We start from the raw sequence: 13,495 nt of genomic DNA, 5'->3' as shown, positions 1-13,495 counted from the left end.
AGAGAAAGAGCACTGAAGCCAAATGTCTTGCGGCTCCGGGCCAACAACCCTTGATATCGTTTGCTGGACAAGGTTGGCCAGCACCCAAGTGGTGCTTGCTCTGCACCAGCTACCTTCCTAAGCTCTTATATATGTCAACTCATAAAACTCTACGAGTCAGCAGGTTATCATGGCCCCCATTTTACAGATGAGAAAGCTGAGACATAGGATTTCACTCCAATTTATGTAGTTATGCCAGAACTAGAACCTAGGCCGCCGGCTGCAGACTCTTTGCTTGTAACCACTATGTTAGAGAGCCTGGAAGCTAATATCCTGGTTCTAGGGGAGCTGGGAGTAGGGGAAGGGGGCAGCAGAGACCAGCCTGCACATGTATGTTTGGTGATAAAGACAATCTCATTGAAAGAAGAAAGCAACAATTTGCTCACTAAATGTTTCTGGCATTCTATGAGGTCAGGTGAGGAAAAAAAGTCTTTAGGAGGCTTTAGTACACACACACACACACAGACTTGTGCAGATTTCTTAGAAACATGTCCATTTTTAAGTATCATTTACTGCTGCTTAAAAGTAGCTGTAAGTCACAGACATAAAGGAAGGAATGTTCTCTTTAGCTTGTTTCTGTCAGTCTCTAGACCTGCACACTAAGGGTTTTACCCAATAGAATTGTTAAAAAAAAAAAAGAGAGAGAAAGTGATGATTGTCCAGTTAGGAATTTAAGTAGGGACTATTCCAAAGTATTGTGTTAAAGAATTACCTACATAATAATAACTCATTGCTCTAAACTTCTTTTCTCAGCAGCTTTACTCATTTCTTACATCAGAAGTCCTCAGGCCCCTTCCCATTCCCTTCCCCAATCTGCTTCTAGATCTTGCAGCTTCACCCAGAGAAAGCCGGGTAACACTTCGAATTTGGGCAGCTTTTCCAAAGCGTGTATATTTATGAGTGCAGAGTTGACAATCTCAACTCTAGCCTCATGTAAACCTGTTTGAAGTTACCCAACCAGACCTCTTTGACTTTACACAGTCTATTTCTTTCTCCTGAAATACTTTTCCAAACCCGGTGACATTCTGTTCTTCTTTTAAGACCAAGTTCACCACTTCCCGGAGGCCCACCCTGATAACACCCTCACATGGGTAGAACTCATCTAGGACAGAAGCTCCCTTAGCATGTCTCCCATGGCAATTTTTAAAAACTTGTCAGACTCTCATCTGAAATTGCAAGTTCTACGAGGGCAGAGACCTTGCCCTATTCAGATCTGTATCTCCACTGCCTCTGAATTAAGAAATTACAGGAAGCGGGTGTGGCCCAGTGGATAGGGCATCTGTCTACCACATGGGAGTCCGCGGTTCAAACCCCGGGCCTCCTTGACCCGTGTGGAGTTGGCCCATGTGCAGTGCTGATGCGCACAAGGAGTGCCCTGCCACGCGCAAGGAGTGCGCCCCTTAAGGAGAGCTGCCCAGCGCGAAAGTAAGTGCAGCCTGCCCAGGAATGGTGCCGCACATACAGAGAGCAGACACAGCAAGATGACACAACAAAAAGAAACACAGATTCCTGTGCCACTGACAACAACAGAAGTGGACAAAGAAGACACAGCAAATGGACACAGAGAACAGACAACTAGGGGGTAGGGGAGAGAAATAAAATAAATCTTAAAAAAAAAAAAAGAAATTAATATTTCAAGTTTAATAATTTGTCATGAAAATTAAAGATCAGCGCTTAGAAAGCTTTTAAAATATAATCTCTTATAAGACAAGTTTAAATGTTTGAATTTTCAAAAATATCAAGCTGTAGGTAAAGGCATTTTTAAAATGATTTACGTTATAAATAATGCTCATAAGGAAACAATAAAGCAACTTTCCTTTATCATTATCAATAGATTTGGATATTTATTTAAGCGTTTGCTTTAAAAAGCCCATAAATGGAAGCAAGTGTAGTTCAGTGGCTGCATGCCTGCTTCCTACATACGAGGTCCTGGGTCCCGCTACCTCCTCCTCAAAAAAAAAAAAAAAAAATCCCATAAACTATCTCACTAAAATCAGAATGCAGGCAGAGATCAGTACAGCAACTGAACTTTAAGTAATATTAGCTCTTTATCAACGTGATTATTAGGGGAAAATTTCAAGGAAGATAATAGCTTATAAAGAAAAATCTTTTTAAAATTATACTTTGGGAAGGAGGGAGGGAATAAAGAGAGTTGTGAATGATTTCTGATAAAAGGAGGGAAAAAATCAGGTATTAAATTTTATCCACACTGGGATGGCAATAATGTCACTTCTCAAAAGAAGTCAATGGAAATGTCACAGATAATAGGTACAAAATCTGCCAATCTGAATATTAACAGACATTAAAGATTTATAAAACAATGTCATTGCATTATAGAATGATAGGAATTTTGTCGAGGGGTGATGGATTCTTAGAGTAGCAAGTATTGCAGGAGAATACTAGGATCATTTTCTTTAAGATACCTTAAAGACAAATTGCCTAAAACTGTCTGTATGGACAGGAGCCCTGTGAAAATAGTTCCACTGAGAGAAGTAGATGTGACACAACTCTGGAGCAGCCACTGTCTAATAGATCACTTGAAATCATAAAACATTGGAATATTTAAAATACAATGATATAGTTACCTGCCAGACACTTAAACCGGTCTGTTTTGCAGCAGATGCTTGTCGTGTGCCCCAAAATATCTTCCAGCGGAGAAAATCATGGTGAATTTGACCTGCTCCATCCAAATTCTTCTCCTTGAACCCCTTACAGCACAGATTTAGAAGATGAATATTCAAGATTAAGGGGACAACACGCAGTCCTGAAATAGTGGAAGCTGACTGGTATTAGCTAGGATCAAACCTGGGTACTACTCTTCTCCAGGACGTGCCTGGGAGGTGGGGGGAAAGGACCGGCCCTTCCTCACATCACAGCACAAAGCTGCCGGCTTTGATCTGATCCCAGGGAGAGAGGAATCATTCCTTTCATCTCAAGGGACAATCTCCAACCAGAAGTCATGTTGAGTTGGGAAATGAGCCTCCTCAAAACACAAAGAGGCCAACCCACAGACTTCTTGGCAGGCTTCTTGCGCTGGCACTCCATCTACAATTGATATAATAACAGAAAATAATCATCGTAACAACAATTGCCTCTTACCTGTGATGCAGCCAGGTGGGTTGAACAGATTTTTGTATCTTCTTTGAATTTAAAAAGTGTAAGATTTCCTCTCTCTTGAAGACTTTAAAGGTCCAAGGAGTACTCAAAAAATATGTATGTAAAACAGGAGTCTACAAACATTTTCTCTCAGGGGCCAGAGAGGAAATACTTTAGGCTTTGAGGGCCATGTGGTCTTGGCAGTAACCACACAACTCTGCCTTTGTAGCATTTAAGCAGAACTAAGACAATATGTAAATCAATGAGTGTAACTGTGTCACAATGAAATTTTATTTACAAAAACAGGCAGTGGGGGTTGTGGATGGGGCTCAAGCAGTTGAGCAACTGCTTTCCACATGGGAGGTCCCAGATTTGGTTCCCAGTGCCTCCAAAAAAAACAACAAAAACAAACAAGCAAAACAGACCAAAAAAAACCTCAAGGGAGCTGATGTGGCTCAGTGGTTGAGCACTGGCTTCCCATCTACGAGGTCCCAAGTTCATTCCCTGGACCCTGGTACCTTAAAAAAAAAAAAAGAGGCAGTGGGCCAGCAGACCACAGTTTCCAACCCCTGATCTAAAACCACGTCCAAAGAGCAACAACTAATACACTCTACCATAAAGCATTCTTTCACACATAGTAAGACAGACTAGATCAAAATGACACTAGTATTTGAGGAAACATTCTCACCAAAAGTGAGAATTAACCATGGTGATGGTGGCAGTAGCAGGGAGAAAAGAGAATATATTTATTTATTATTTAACAGACATTTATATAGTACTTACTAAATGCCAGACTCTATTTGAAACACTTTATCTTTATTAGCTCGGTTAATTATTGGAACAATCCTGTCAGCTATTATCAGAGGGGTCTTACACGAGAGGAAGCGGGGGCATGAAGATGTTAAGTAACTTGCCCAAAGTCACAACGCTAGTATTGGGGGGAAGACTAGAATACGAAATTAGGAGAGTCCTGGAAATACTGTCCGCAGAAGGATTAACTTCTCCTTGTCCCATTTAGGAGCTGTATGAGCCGGTACCTATGACTGTCTAAGCACCAGTTTCTTCCTCCTGACGCGACTGGAATGTTATCCTCCCTCCTGACTGTACAACATTCCTGCACATTCCATATGTGATTGCACATTTGTAAGAGCTTTCCTACTTCTGAAAACTCCCGTAAAGTGTTAGCTATTAGCAATACTCATTCATCTCACACATACATATTGGATGCCAATTATGAAGCACTGAGTAGTCAGAGATATATACCAATTTATTTATTTTTTCAAATATGAAAATGGACATCCCAAATTGGAACCGAAGTATTTATACTAGAACTAAAATTCACAACTGATCCGTGCAACCATCTCAGTCCTGAGAATTCAGACTTAAAACCTGCCTTTCCCCTACCTCGGGCTCTAAAATAATTTTTCACATCTATGAATGAATTTGATTTTTTTTTTAAGTTTAATTTCCATTGTATTGTGTTTTTCCCTCCAGAAAGTAGTATTTCTTCAGTCTTTAAGGACTCAGCTCCTTACATGGGCTTCGGCGGAGGTCATGGGGCAGCACCCGTGGGGCTAAATCAGGCTGGGGCGTTCGGTCCTACCAGGCTTCAGGAGACCAGTTTCTGACCACCTTGCTGTGAATGGCACAACTCACGCAGCAATGTAGTTTCACATACAGCTTAGGAAGCACATAAGCATCGAGGACGCTCGCTTCGGAAATGTCCCTAACGGCTGTGGCCTCTACTATATTCCAATGACAAACTTCTCAGTGGCCTTATCCCTGGGCACACAGCGGGCGCAGTTTGTGCAGCAAATAGGCTGCACGTGGCCACCGTCCTTTCTGGCACGACCGTTGTTCCTTCTTTTCTTTGTCACCTCGGAAAAGAGGCTAAATCTGATCTTAAGAATTATTCTGCACTAGAAAAATACTTTTCAGAGAAGCAAGTTCCCCTGCTTAAGGTCCTATTTCAAGCCAGTCCTCTGACTCTTTCCAACACCCTGTAATTATAATGGAAAGAAAAAAGTGTTGAGGAGCATGAGTGAGATTATTATTTCAATAACTCTTGTAAAAGTATTTTCTAAGTGCTTAAATGTGCCTCATTTATCTACATTACTTGGAATTGAACTGCCAACAAACTTGAAATTTTGAGTAACCAAGGCTTATCTCTTTAGTTATAAAAAGGAATCATTTCGATTGTTCTTTAATTCGACCTTGATTTATTTCCTTCCATGTCAGTATTCACAAGTGTTGTATTGCTGTCTTAGTCCAGTTTCTAGCCTCTGTCATCTGGCAAAGCAGTAGGGATTGCGCTAAAGGAATACCAGTCCTGGAGGCTGCCAGAAGAGTCAATACTGAATTAGTCTATACTGAATCCTTTCAATTACAAATAACTCAAACTGGCCTAGACAATAAAGAAATGCATTGGGTCTCATTAACGGCAAGTCTTGAAGGAGAGCAGGCTGCAGGGTCGATTTGGTCTAGTAGCTTCGGCTCCTCTCTCTTAGACTCTCTCGATTCTGCCCCACCTTCTTGTGGCAGCTTCATCCTCAGGCAGGTACCAAGATGGCCAAAAGTGTCCCACACACAAGTACCTGCGAGAATTTCTCCCAGAATCCCCTAGCACATGTCATCTTGCAACTCATTAGACCAAGATGTGGCAGATGCCTATTCATGAGTCAATACCTGAGGACAGAGGAATGCCTTGTGCCAGCTGGCTTAGGCCTGAGTGGCTTAAGCCACTAGCAAAGGGAGATGGCATTCCTGTGTTGTGGTTTGGATACAGGACGGGCCACCTCAGGAGCTGGGTTTAAGCCTCACAGGTGTTAAACAGTAGAGGAGCCGTGAATGGATCAGGGAAAAGCTTTTGCTGTTGTTTTTGGCTGAGCAGACTTTCATCCCCCTTTCTTATGTCTGGGATAAAAAGATAGGCTTATGTCCCCAGACTATAATTCCTGGCCAAAGGCAGACTTTGCTTCCCACTACTGAAACTGAACAAGCCAGATTCATGACTCCTCAGGCTCTTCTGTAGCTAGGATGTGGGGAGATGACTTGGCTTGGCCAATTGGATACTCCCCTCAGCCTCTGCTGGATACTGAATCAGGGGCAAGTGACCCAAGGAAGCAGGACCAGAATAGAATCAGAATGGCCTGCTGACGAGGCCATTCACCATGGCTAACTAACCAAAATCACTGGGGAGCCCACTAAAGGCTGACATACAGAGGTGAGGACTGAGTCACTGGGCTAGAGATTCCCAATCCCCAGACCCAAACCAGTTCATGGACCCAGGGCCTCTTGAAAGAAGGAGAGACTGGGTATCCTTGCCAGGTACCCATGACAACTGCAACAATAAAATCACACACATATATATGCTTTAAATCCTCATCCTGATTTTCCGAAAAAAAATGCTACCATCGGCTACCACCATAAATCAGGGTAAGTGTGTACTATGGGAAAGGGAATACCTCCATCTTTGGAGGATTGCTGGAAACTGGGTGAGTTAGTTTCTCTGGGTGCTCAGGCAAATACCATCCAATGCACTGACTTAAAGAATGGGAATTGACTCGCTCATGTTTCTGAGGCTAAGAGAAAGTTCAAATCAAAGCATCATTAAGGCGATTCTTTCTTCCCAAAGACTGGCATTCTGCGGCGGGCTGCCCGCCATCCTCAGTCCTGGGCTCCTCTGTCACATGGCGCCCTCTCCTGGTCTCTCCCTTCTCTTCAGGGTTCCATTGATTGTGGCTCCTCAATTGGTCCTAGTTGAATGGGTTCACACCCACAGGGATGGATTAAGTTTAAGAACATATTTTTCTAGGGTACATCCAGCTCCAAACCACCACAAACTGGGTCTGTTACTAGAGCTAATTCCTGTGAACCCAGAATACCAGGCTGTCCACTAGTCAGGGGGAAGCTGTGAGGAGTAAAAGTGATAAGTTGAGTTTTGAATTAGACCTATCTTCATTAAGCTCAAAGAGACCCCAAGTCTGTATTTATTTCCCCAGCTCATGAAGGTGTAAGTGGAACAGACATGTATAATGGCCAGAAAATTGCCACACTGGCTCTCTATTCCACGGAATAAGGGCTGTTCATGATAGAAATGGCCAAGAGTAGACTCATGGAACTCCCCATTATAAAATAGAACATCACAAGTGATTTCACATCCCTAGGAGAATTTCTGAGGTTAAAAGTCCTGAAAGATCCAGAAATGGCAATTGTTATTACATCTCTATGCAACTCTCTTGGTTGGCCAGTGAAGAAAATCAGACGTCTCTTGGGGAATGGCAATGGATTATCATATACTAATCAGTTACAGCTGCTGTTCCAGGTGGCTTCCCTTGACTAGAGTGAATCAACACCTGGAACCTGGTATGCATCTATGGCAGGGGTTCTTAACAATGGGTCCTGTGAGCTTGAACTGAAATGCAAACTAACACTATTCTTGCAGGGACATGTTGGTATGGGTGTGATATATTTATTAAATAATACACAGTATAGTGTGGACTTAGTAAGGGGTCCATGGCATTAACCTGACTGGCAAAGGGATCCATGGAACAAAAAACGTTAAGAATTCCTGATCTATGGATTTGCCAAAGGTATGTTTCCTCTAGCCCAACACACAGAGAATACCAAAGCAGTTTTTGCTTGTTGCTGTTGTTTTAACTGGCAAGGAAAACTGTACACCTTTACCGTCTTACCTTAGTATTATGTTACCTCTCTGGCGCTGTGCCACAGTTTGGTCTGTAGGACCATGATCATTTTTTGATCCAGGCAGTCTGGTGTCTGGTTGCCTGAGGTGTCTATGGCCATTTGGGATGTGCTATGGAGGAGGTGGCAGGCCCTGAAAGCAGAAAGATGGCCTGAGGGTTTTGAGGGAAAAACAAGACCTCTCAGCAACTACCAAGTCTTTTGAGAACCAGCTCGTGGGTTGCTGTGTTTTGAGGCAGCATGGCCTAAAGATCAAGAGCTCAGATTCACCCCCAGATGCCTGGGTTTGAGCTGTGAAACTCTGGACTATAGCCTATCTCTCCTTTGCCTGTGTTCCCATTGTAAAACCGAATGCAGAGTAGAGGCTTATTGGAAGGATTAAACCTGCTAACATATGAAAAGTACTTGGCAAGGGGTCTGGCACATATGACTGATCAATAAATAATAGTTATTGTATCCAGTACGTTGAACAAGTATGACTCACCCCACAAACAAAACTTTACTTTCTGTGTGTTTCCCACCACTCCTTTCAGCTCTCTTTGGTGGCAGAAGTCTTCTCATGACACCAAACGAAACTCCAGTCTTCTCATGATGCCCGATGAAACTCCAGATCCCCACAGCTTTTCTTCTCATTCCTAGGTAATATATAGTCATGAGTCACATTAAGTCACAAATATTCTCTGTTCAGTACGTAGAGTGTCAGAAGCCAGAAGTTGGCAGTGTTAAAACTCCCCTCCCCAACTTTGGACTTTTTGGCTGGGAGCCTACAGTGGGGAAGAGGGTTGTGGCCAGATTCAACTTACTTTGTAGCTTCAGACTGACTCTCAGGGCTGGCAAATGATCAGAGCTGGCTCCCTCTTCCAGTTGCTTTGGTGGGCTCTTAAGTGTTTTTTATTGGAGCCTTTCCTCCCACATTTCCTTTGACCACAAGGGAATGCACCAATTCTGGGTGGTCTTTTGCAATTCCTTTTTTAATCGCTGAGCATACAGTGGTTAACCCCAATGTCTTTCTGCTGGGATCTCCAGGTGGTCCATTCAATATAACCCCAAATAAACCACACCACTGCTCTCTGCCCCCCATGTGGCCAGTCCTGAGTGGTCCTCGGGTAACTGATAACATATTGGCACTTCAATCAAATATGACACTGGGCTCCCCTCTGCCGCCACCTCCTCCTTGGCTGGACCCGTATGGTCTCATCCCCTCACCGAGTCACTCCTGCAGCCACCACCACCACCTCCTCATTCATTCTGGTGCACTTTGGTGGTACAGGCTCCAAGATGTCCCACTGAGTAGTCTACTAGGAAGCCAGTCACACCCAGTGCTCCCACACATCCTCAGGACCTCAGCCGAATGCACAGCTGGGAGGTTGGTTTTCACAAGTACAATGTCCAAAAAGACCTGCTAGAACCTTTATTGTACCTCATGCAGGATATACCTACTGTGGGTCTTGTGTTGCTCATGCATGCAAACGAGTGGATCCACCTATTACCCAGAGAATTTTCATCTTTGAGCCTTCCCTTCATGCACTGCTCTCTTGATGTGCACTTTCCAGAGTGTGGCTAATTAGAACACCATTGTTTGACCTTAATACGACCTATAAAAGACAAGAATGTTTGAATGCATGTCTCTGCAGACAGATGAAGATGAACACAGTGTTGAAATGCATTTGCCTTACACAGCTAAAGCTGTGGAAAGCCATAAGAATAAGTTGACCATTATTCTTTTACAAGTTGGAGCTCTGAGTGAGTCAAAAGAACAGGGTGGGAGGATTGCATCCAACATCCATGTGGAATCTGAGCCTCCTCTTGACATAGAGGTGCAATGGACACAACCAATCCAATGTCCACATAGAAGAGGTGGCATTGGATTGGGAAAAGTGGACATGGTGGCTGATGGGTATGGGGAAAGGCAGGAAGAGATGAGAGGTGGAGGCTTTGGGACATGGAGCTGCCCTGGATGGTGCTTCAGAGGCAATCACCGGACATTGTAAATCCTCACAGGGCCCACTGGATGGAATGGAGGAGAGTATGGGCCATGATGTGGACCATTGACTATGAGGTGCAGAGGTGCCCAAAGATGTACTTACCAAATCCAATGGATGTGTCATGATGATGGGAACGAGTGTTGCTGGGGGGGGGGGGGGGAGAGGTGGGGTGGGGGGGTGGGGTTGAATGGGACCTCACATATATATTTTTAATGTAATATTATTACAAAGTCAATAAAATAAATAAAAAAAAAAAAAAAAAAAAGAACAGGAATCAGGAAAGCAGACTTGGCTCAAAGGATAGAATGTCCACCTACCCCATGGGAGGTCCACAGTTCAAACCCAGGGCCTCCTGACCCATGTGGAGCTGGCCCACACACTGTGTTGATGTGCTCAAGGAGAGCTGTGCCGTGCAGAAGTGTCCCCTGCATAGGGGAGCCCATGTGCAAGGAGTGCGCTCCGTAAGGAGAGCCGCCCAGCGCAAAAGAAAGTGCAACCTGCCCGGGAGTGCCACCACACACACGGCGAGCTGACATAGCAAGATGACACAACAAAAAGAGACACAGATTCCCCGTGCAGACACAGAAGAACACACAGCAAATGGACACAGAGAGCAGAAAACTGGATGGGGGGCGAGGGCGAAGGGGAGAAAAATAAATAAAAAATAAACCTTAAAAAAATAAAAAAGAACAGGAATCAGGAAAACTCTTCAGTAAATATCTAGCAGATCCTGGTAATCTCTTTGTGCTTTCTTCAGATTTCTGCCGTTGGGGACAAAGGCTCTGTTACAGTGACTGTGGCGAATCCCAGGGAGAGATTTATAGATCTATTGACCATCTAGATGAAACAGGTATGAGTATTACAGAACAATTAGACCTCATGTCTTTTAGTAAACACCTGAAGAAATACCATAACACAACATATGGAAGACATCCTCTTGGGGTGTTATTAAATGCTGTCACAGAGCTCCCGAAGTCTGGAATGAATACAAGCTTTTCCTTTTTGAATTATGCCCAGTCAGGCCAATATAGAAACTGGCAAGACAGGTCAGTGAGTTTTGCAGCAGTAGCATCTCAGTCCTCCAAAGTTCTGAATCATTGGGGATGCCACCTGCAAGTACTCATACCCCCTTACTAAAAGATACTGCTCCTGGTTTGAGGGGATTCTGATACCTCAACCTAAGAGAGCTTTCTTCTTTTTTTAAGGAGGTGTAGTCCTTCCTTAATTTCAACTCGTTTAACAAAAAAATGCTTTACTGTTTAGGGCAGTAGAAGGAAGGCTGACATCAAAATATTTTGATGAGAAAAAATGACAATGTATTAACAGGAGACAGTTATTGCCTAGGAGTAAATCGTTGAAGATTGAAACGTGTTTGTCAAATCTTACATCTTACGCATTTTCACAATTGAATGACACATTTTAACCAGGATTAACCAAAGAACAGTTATTTCTGAAGTTGTTTGGTTTCTCATAAAGGCTAATAGAAGATCATTATCATGCAATTTATTAAAAAGAATGTTAGCACAAGGATTTGAAGGAAATGGTGGACTGACATTTTGGGGAGCCTAATAGATATGGATAGAGACAGGGAACTATATTGGGGCATTGAAAAGCATACATGTCCAATGTCATGACTGAAGTCTTCTACTGTCTTTAAACAGCTTGAGTGGCAGATCTTAACATTTTAGTACCTTTTACAATTTCATATTCTAAGAAATGTGGCAGTGTTCCTGAAAGACTGCTTTCTAAGATATCCAAACAATGCTATAAAAGTTTTGGGAAAAATTCACCCATAGAACAATGAAATTTATATCTTTAAAATATCAATTACTAGCCAGACCATGATTTTCAAGCTTGACTATTATATAACCAATAAATGTTAATGAAGAGCTTATTATAATATCTTAAACAACCAGGTTTTATTATTGCCAACGTTCAGTTTGTTTTATAAAGCAGAGAGAATTTTAAAAAATATATTTTTTAACTAGAAACAAATGATCATGTACATGTAGCTTTATCTTTGTATGTACATGGAAATATCCTTGACTTGATTTTAAGTTTTCTGAATTATCCAGAATTGTTATAAATTCAAAAATTCAGTAATGAAAAAATAACTTTATACATTGAAATTGGAAATGTCTATTTTGAAAGACAAGTTATAAGAACTCATTTTTATTGCCCTCTGCTTGCCTAAGAAATATTCAATAACTAAAGGCATTCTGAAGCAGAGTGGTTGCCATTCTTCAGTGACCTCCATCTCCCTTGCCCTTAATCACTACCACGTCATTTCTGTTATTAGAGAAGATATGGGCTTACAGAAATATCATGCATAAAATGTAGGGTTACCACACAGTACCCTGTTACTAACACCTTTCACTGGTGTAGTATGTTTGATACAAATGATGAAAGCACATTTTATAATTGTACTCAACTATAATCCAAAGTTTAGTTTAGGGTTCATTGTGTTGTGCAGTTACATTGATTGCTTTTTTAAAATTTTTTCTTCTAGTAACATATACAACAATGTTATAACATGGTCTTTTGTTTTTTAATTTCTTTGTCTTTATTTTTTTTAATGTTACATTAAAAAAATATGTGGTCCCCATATATCCCCCACCCCCACTCCTCCCATAACAACAACCTCCTCCATCATCGTGGGGCATTCATTACACTCGGTGAATACATCTCTGAGCATGGTCAATTGTCCACACTATAGTATACACTCTCCCCAAGTCCACCCAGTGGGCCATGGGAGAACATAAAATGTCCAGTAACTGTCCCTGCAGCACCACCCAGGACAATCCAAGTCCCGAAAATGCTCCCACATCACATCTCTTCCTCCCATTCCCTACCCCCAGCAGCCACCATGGCCACTTTCTCCACACCAATGCCACCTTTTCTTCGATTACTAATCACAATAGTTCATGAATAGAATATCAGTAAGTCCACTCTAGTCCATACTCTATTCCTCCATCCTATGGACCTTAGAATGGTTGTGTCCACTCCACATCTATATCAAGAGGGGGCTTAGATTCCACATGGATGCTGGATGCAATTCTCCTGTTTGCAGTTGTAGGCACTCTTGGCTCCCTGGTGTGGTGGTTGACCTTCTTCACCTCCCTGTTAGCAGGCTAGGGTAAGTCTAATAAACCAGAGGGTAGGAGTTGAAAGTCTGTTGAGGCTCAGGGCCTGGCTATCACATGGACAGTCCAGAGATTCAGGTCCCCTGAGTATACACGAAACCCCAGCACCAACCACAGGTCTGGTAAAAGTAACAGGAGATAGCATGGTCTTAATACAGAACACATTTTAAACCTGAAGGAAAACTGAAAACTTATCCTTCTCTTCAAGAGGATTTTTTTCCTTAGGAGTAACTTTGACCTGTACAAAGATTTGGAATTTGTATATAATGTAGCCAGCTAATGAGTAAAAAGCTGAAAGAAACTGGACCTTATATAAGGGAACAAAGTATAGAGTGGATTGCAAGCCCTGTAAATCATTCAAATGGTGTATATTATTTTAATCAAAGGTGAAAATTATAAAGGACTTTTTAAATTGTTAGTCATACAACCATAAGATATTGTTGTATTTTAAAATACATATTCTGCTCAAAAGATAAAACTGTAGTGATGGAAAACAGCTAAGCGGTTGCCAGTGAGGGGAGGGGAGGA

General features: G+C 42.3%; 1 pseudogene; it reads left to right on the top strand.

Moving 5' to 3' along the window:
* The first annotated feature begins 9,262 nt into the window (after nt 1–9,262).
* On the top strand, nt 9,263–10,961 carry LOC101440948 (uncharacterized; annotated as a pseudogene).
* The last annotated feature ends 2,534 nt before the right edge of the window (nt 10,962–13,495 follow it).

Source organism: Dasypus novemcinctus, chromosome 4 (assembly GCF_030445035.2).
Source record: "Dasypus novemcinctus isolate mDasNov1 chromosome 4, mDasNov1.1.hap2, whole genome shotgun sequence".
Lineage (NCBI taxonomy): Eukaryota > Metazoa > Chordata > Mammalia > Cingulata > Dasypodidae > Dasypus > Dasypus novemcinctus.
The sequence above is the reverse complement of the archived record's forward strand: the minus strand, read 5'-3'. Positions and strand labels throughout refer to the sequence as shown.